This window comes from Megalops cyprinoides, chromosome 5 (genome assembly GCF_013368585.1).
Source record: "Megalops cyprinoides isolate fMegCyp1 chromosome 5, fMegCyp1.pri, whole genome shotgun sequence".
In the NCBI taxonomy this organism is placed as follows: Eukaryota; Metazoa; Chordata; class Actinopteri; order Elopiformes; family Megalopidae; genus Megalops; species Megalops cyprinoides.
Genome location: NC_050587.1, coordinates 19,555,059 through 19,562,070, shown reverse-complemented (window position 1 = coordinate 19,562,070; position 7,012 = coordinate 19,555,059). Strand labels below are relative to the sequence as shown.

The 7,012-nt window shown below is 39.0% G+C and overlaps 1 long non-coding RNA gene across 3 annotated transcripts in view; it reads right to left on the bottom strand.

Moving 5' to 3' along the window:
* Nucleotides 1–518: 518 nt before the first annotated feature.
* Nucleotides 519–7,012, bottom strand: part of LOC118777416 — a 53,824-nt gene continuing 47,330 nt past the window's right edge. For all 3 annotated transcript variants that reach the window (XR_005004964.1, XR_005004965.1, XR_005004963.1), the window contains exon 4: nucleotides 519–818. This is a non-coding gene — a long non-coding RNA (uncharacterized LOC118777416). The remainder of the gene's footprint in view (nucleotides 819–7,012) is intronic.

The window sequence follows — 7,012 nt, the reverse complement described above, 5'->3', positions numbered from 1 at the left end:
GAGATGTTCCTTCTGCTAGGTGAAGTCCTGTCGACTGTACTGCATAAACAGTTGGGTTGCCTGGAAGTTGCTTAATTTGATTATTTATGTTGGATTAGGAATTGCTCTTATACATGCGTTATAAGAAATAAGCTTAATTCTTATCAAATAATTGTACTAGCATAAACGCTGTTAAATTTGCTAACTAGAACGTCTCTTTTTTGGAACCAAAACCCCAGAAATCTGTGAAGAATATAAGTTTATTGTGTGCCATCTAATCTGATTGAATAGTTTCAATATCTGAACATTCCTAATTGATCAAATAGTAAGTGATGTCCCATTACTCACAGTGCAACATGGCATTGAAAAGTGGTACACAGGGTTAAACAAGGTGACAGTTGCAAGGAACACATAAAATGCACTAACACAATGTATTTTTTGAAAATAATACTTTATTGAATCATAAATCATATACATATGCAGCTTCATATGCAGAAATCAACATAAATAATATAGACAAAAAGCAAAGCTGTGGGCAGTTGCATGGTAAGACAGAATACCAGTCACAACCACTTACCTCTCATTGATAAAAATGCTATTTGGGGATGTACTTGGTAAATACAGTACAATATTCTTTATTGCTCATTGTAAATGAGATCAATTAATCCCTCATGGGTATATTTTCAATGTCTGACAATCAACAGAACACTGGGACGGGGAGGTGTGAATGTAAGTCTCATTGTCCTGCTAATAATCTGAGAACTGTACCATCACCTCCAACTGTACCAGCAGACGTCCACTTAGCTTCAGCCATGACACTATCTGGACAGGTCCTTCACCTGAAAGAGAAGCACATGAGTTTTAAAAAACTGACACTGAGAAGCACGTACTAATATTATATGTGGGAATATTCAGTTTTGCTGTTGAGCAAACACGTCAACTGCCTTACGGAATGGAAGCTTTGCAATCAACTATGAAAATATTTCACATGTAAAAAAAAGTCAGTCTAATGAAACCATAATGTCAAGTTTTTCTGTTCGACAGGTCTTTATACGCTAACACATCCCACCCCAGAAGCCAGGAGAGCCATTAACTTGAGGGGGTGATAGCCAGCTGCATTTGTAACACTGTGCTAAAGTTAGGAAGGCATTTCTGGCAGCCATTCCATTCCAAACAAATCAAAGGAAATGTCTGTAATGTTCCCTCTGCCCAACAATACAATAAGCAATATATGCGGCAGGAGGAATCCACCACATTTCTTCCAGTGCAGTACTTTTCTTTTGATGTTCATCAGCTGCATTTCCTTTCATAGTATCAGTATAACCTGATTAGACCATTCGTTTTCTGCAGAGTGCATTACTGAACACCTGTCTGAGGAGATCTGTGTATGCCATTTTTCTTCAGGCAAAGGCTGCCAAGCAAGGGAACATTTTATCAGATCTAAAAAAAAAACCCCTCTTCAAATAAGGTATTACAGTATTGTGCTTCCTGAAACTATAGCGACTGATGACAAGAAACAGTTCATCCTGGATAGCCTTTGTCAGTGGCTGCAGGAAAGTATCGCCACTGTGTTTTGGACATATCTTTTTTTCTTCGTCTAGATTTCGATCCCCGAGAAATACTGTTGACAAAATACAATATGATTTTATTGTCATTATGGGTAATAATGATAATGCATTTATTGTTGAACTAATTCAGTATTTTTTTTCTCTCCTGATGAATAATTTTGCTTGGATAGTGTGGATAGTGTGATCACTGGTATATACTGTTCATACGCAGAGCAATAGTGTGGCACAGTGGTAAGGCACAGGGTGTATAACCCAAAGGCTGTTGCTCTAGTCCCAGTTTAGCCACTGCTGTTGTCTCAGTATTTTTGTCAGGAATTTTCATGTTGACTAACTACAATTGTGTGCCATGTTTTTGATCAGGTCCATTTCAAAGCAGTGTCAGTACAATGGAAGTCCACTTTTCAAGACAGGCCTTTCCTGACCGGCATTTGAACTGAGCACTTATTTGAAAATGATCCTTTTTAAACTCTCAGTTACATCTGCTTCTGTGTCCATGCTTCTGTTAAGATCTTCCAGCTGCCCCTCTCATGTAACTGCATAACTGCGAGCATGTAGCATGAGTTCAGAAAATGAGGCTGACAACTTCCCATATGACCTAAGGACACAGACTTAATGACCAGTCTCACCTCTATTAAGGTGTCGCCAACATACTGCAATGCATGCTAATCGATTTCAGGGCTGCTCATTGGACAGCAGTGATCTTGATACATCAAGACAGCTTGTGAGTATCACAACTACCCACAGCTCTTCAGTCTGTTACCATAGGCCCCACACAGGTAGAAGAAATATCACAAAACAAAGAATAACATTATGAAAATAGAGACTTATTAACACGTAAATTATAGCCTGTCAAATATGCACCAACCATATTCGGTAGTCTACTCGACAGAGCCACAGGTCCATTACAGACCACAACACAAACTGGAATTCCAAATCAATAATTCCTAACCAAGCGGTCATACAGCTGTGTCCTACCTAGAACAGCATTCCCCCAGATCGAATGAATCACTGTACTGTAATTATGTTCCAACCTGGAAGCCTTCAAAGGGTGCTATTACACATATTAACGCCATTGCGCATTCTCACTCTGGGTATATATTTACAAAATGTCGGGTCAAAAGCAATCTCGAGGAAAATGGCCACAGGTAAAAAGTGGCAAATTACTTCTACTCATGCGACTGACATCACATCAAGGCATTCTGATAGCATTGTCACTGTTTTGACAAAACATGCACCCATTTCTAAAAGGAACAGACTTTATCACAGAGCTTATGTAGGTATTCCTGGCCACCTTGCCTTCCCTGCCTGAACATTAATGGTGCACAGGTCTTCACAAAGTACAAAGTCATATATGAGCATATGATGTAGACCTTGCCATAAAAAGTAAGCCAGCAATGGATGGTCACATCACCCAGTGGAGTAAATCCAAGACTTTGATTTCTCTACCTGTCAAAGGAGCTGTGTTTTTGTGCAGTGAACTGATAGTGACTATTATTTTTCATTAGGATTTGTGTCATATTGTTGCAAAATTTTGGCCACTTACCTAACACTTACTTAGTTAAGACCATACTGCTTATGTACACAGTAAGGACAATATATTGTGTTACACAGAATGGACAAAAATACATGGATTCATCTACACACAAACTGCGAAAAGATTTGCAATTCCAGTTGTCATTGGAGAAGAGTAACCAGTACAGGCACATCCACCTCTGAACCTCTTTTTAAGAAAAGACTGAATCCCAGCAACAAAGTTAACAACAGACTTCAACTGAATAGAAGTACCTCAAACTACACTCAACTCAACTCAATATAATGGGATTAAAAAAAAAATATGAGGACAGAGAGAAGATCCAACCCCATGACACCCACCCACTCACACATACTTCCACTATAGTAATTCTATTCAATTTCATCTGCTGCTGTGTGCCATGCTGTTGTGTTGTGAATAATGTTGCATTCTTCTGGAATATGGAAAAAAAAAACATTGTAAACTGCAGACGGTAGCTGTGCAAATGTAGTACAGCTTACTTGTTGTGTAGATAAAATCGAAGCAGGGCTAAGTAAACGTGGGTCCTGGGAGGTCCACTCGGCTATGGCCCTAAAAGAGCATTTTAAAAGAAACTCTGTCGTCACCTTCCCTTCCTATCTGAGACACTGCGGTGTGCAATCATCTTACATGTCCTGTTATATTCCATGCAAACACCAGTATGTTTTTAGTTGAAGTTGTCTCAATTCTCTGTGCTCTATATGACTTTTGAGTTTTGTGATGCAGCTTATTTTAATTGGTTCAAAGGAAGATGCATGACCAGACAACAACCAATGAGATGCTCTGCAGACAAACCCATGCAATCAAACTGTCTCTGATGTCCTGTGAGTGGTGTGAGTGGAAAGTCAGAAGGCAGCATAAAGGATAAAGCTAAAAGCAGAAGCTAGCAAGAAATCTGTTGTTCTCCATTCTAAGGTATCTTTAACGTGTTAGTAGAAATGGAAATATCTATCATTTCCAATAGGAAACACAGCAAAAAAACTCCCATTTTAGAACATCTGAACACAGACAGAACAATAAGCTTTGGAGAATAAACCCAGCAGGAACAAAGCACACAGTGGCCTGGTATAGCACTGCAATATTTCCCATATTTGTCTTTGCTTATACGATAGATGTGAGCATCATCAGGGACTTGATATTTCACTCTCTGTAAGTGCTTATTACTCCCAAACGGTTTTGCTGTCCTTCCTTTCAAATTTAGCTGTCAAATGTTTTCTCCCCACAGACACTGTTTTTCCTTGAAAAAATTGAAATAATCACAGTTTTATATATAAAAAATGGTCTTGGTAAAAAGGGAGGCTGTTTTAATGAGGGACCTTCCATATGACTGGAGAGATCAGGTGTCACTTTGTGTATGACCTTGGGCAAATTACTTGACCTACTTTTATTCTTCCCAACATGCTGTAAAAAATAGCAAGCAGGGCCACACTGCTAATCTTAGAAATAAGAAATGCAGAATATGAGTTCTGATTTCCTCTGTCTAAATATTACAAATAAAAACATTTCAGCTACTGTGGATAATTGTGGATCAGAGTCTCCATTTAGCCTTTTGACCCCTTAAGGTTTAGTTAGGTTAGTACACCTGGGGTTCCACGTTATGGATAATCTGGGTCTGATTCATATGTCATACATGAGTGCAATCTACTTATGAATGCCTCCAATTGGATGTCATTACATCAATCAGTTAGCATACCGGGTTTCTGTGTGCTAGGATGTTAACTCAATGGTTTCTGTTCGCTTTACGCATACACACTGGGCAGGCTGTCGAAAACAGTTTGCATCTCTCTAAACATTACCAATAACACACAAATCCTTTAGTAAATAAATTTGAGTTATTTCCTTAGATATATTATTAGACATAATCTTCTGACACAAAGCACCAAATCTGACTCTGACTGCACTGCCCTAATTTGACAGATACATACAACAAAAATACTCTTGTACATGTACATACTCATACACAGCGAAACACACACTCATATACATAGCTCTCACATGGATTCACAACAAAGGTTTACATTTACATTTAGTCATTTGATGGACACTTTCACCTGAAGAAATTTACAGAGCAAACGTACATAAGTGGATATTATCGGGTCACATGAACGATGATACATACAGAGAGGAACAGACCACATGAACACGTGTCAGTCCGTAACAGTGCTATAATAAACAGTGCCATGCTGAAGAGAGACTGAACAGTAAGGGATTGGATTAATAAAATAAAGTGAGTGGATCAATAGCACACACGCAAGGCATAAACGTGTTGTTCCGTTGCTTGCATAAGGAACGTGGGAATATCAAGATCGGGATCAAAAATGACCGAGCAGAAGGACGAGGCAGGGAAAAGCAGACGGCACACACCTTGCGGAGACAGATGTAAATTGTGTGGCGTGAACAGCATGCGGCGTAATTAAGAAACATGCCGCGATTATGATGAAAAGGATTTTTGTGAAGAAAGAGAATTTTTGATATCTGTTTGCCATCCAGATGTGCGCCTCAAAGTCATCTTGGGGTTTAGACTACCCCTTTTCTAAGCGCCTTCCATTTAAAACAGGACTTATTCATAACTCGGTAAAACTACACCATGCACACAATTCATGGTCATATTTCTAGAGTCTGTTATTATAATGTCCTTGGGCTATGGTTTAGATTTAAGAAATCAAACAATTAATTATTACTGAACAATTACCATTAACAACTAATTTTACTGGACCACTATTTTTCTTATAAATTAGGAATTCACATTCAACAGCATGTGTTGTACTATATTAGCTTCTGCCTTTCAAACAATATAAAAGTGTATTTTTTCTAGGCACATCCCTTTGAATAAATCCACAGATTGGCCACATGATGACAATTTAAATACAGAGGATATAATACGATGACACTGACACTAAAATGGTTAAACAGAGTTCATGTGATGAAGAGAATACCATGCGTTTCAAATGTGAGAGATTTACCTAACCACCAACAACCGCAGCTATTGAACTATTGAGTTTAAATGACTAGACTTATAAATAGTTGCCTTTGCGAAAATACAATAAAGGCTTTCAGAACATTTTTTTTTATTCATTCATTTTCAATTTATCCCATTTCAAAACCCTACGTTGCCCTTGGCAGGATAGCTTTGGTACATCCTTAGCACGCTGAAGTGTTGTCATGGATACCCGGATACATGAAGACACTGTCTGTAAATGTGCTACACAGAACGCTTCGCTACTGCTACAACAGGGATCACTGTCCATCAGTGCCTGGACATCGCAGTAACAGATTTCTTTAATACGCTTTATGTAGGATGAAAAGGCGTTCGTATATATATCTCTTCTCTGAATAGGCTTCCTCCGTATCAGTGGCTCATAAAAAAATAATAGAATTAAGGTCACCTGTACATCACAGTCTGTGATCCCATTCACAGCTTGGCCATACACTATGTTACTTATACCCGTTAATGTAATTTTAAACCTGTGCTTCTTAGTACATATCATTAACACATCAGGCTTTTTTTTCATTTAACAACAGGCAGTATGGGTGAATGAACCCCTTGGTATGCCTTCACACAGAGCTGCGTCCCACCGCATTAATATTGAGCCAGGTTTGCCGAGTTAAAAAGGAGAGGGATCTTAATGCACGTGGAAGATCCACAGTGGCTTTTTTGCCACCCAGGGGAGACACGGATACACCTTCTGCCACACATCTTAAAGCGATCCTTTTCATTAGCCGTAATCAATTATTTACTGCTGCTCCTCACGCCGCCCACGACTCCATTAATCTGCTCTATACTGTACAGACTCCTCTCAACACTTACTCTGACGGGCGAGACTTGCATACGTGAACATATCAGTACATACACTGCCCTCTAGGACTCCCTTAACAAGGCCCACCTCTGCCGATGTTCCTACAAGCTACAGGATGA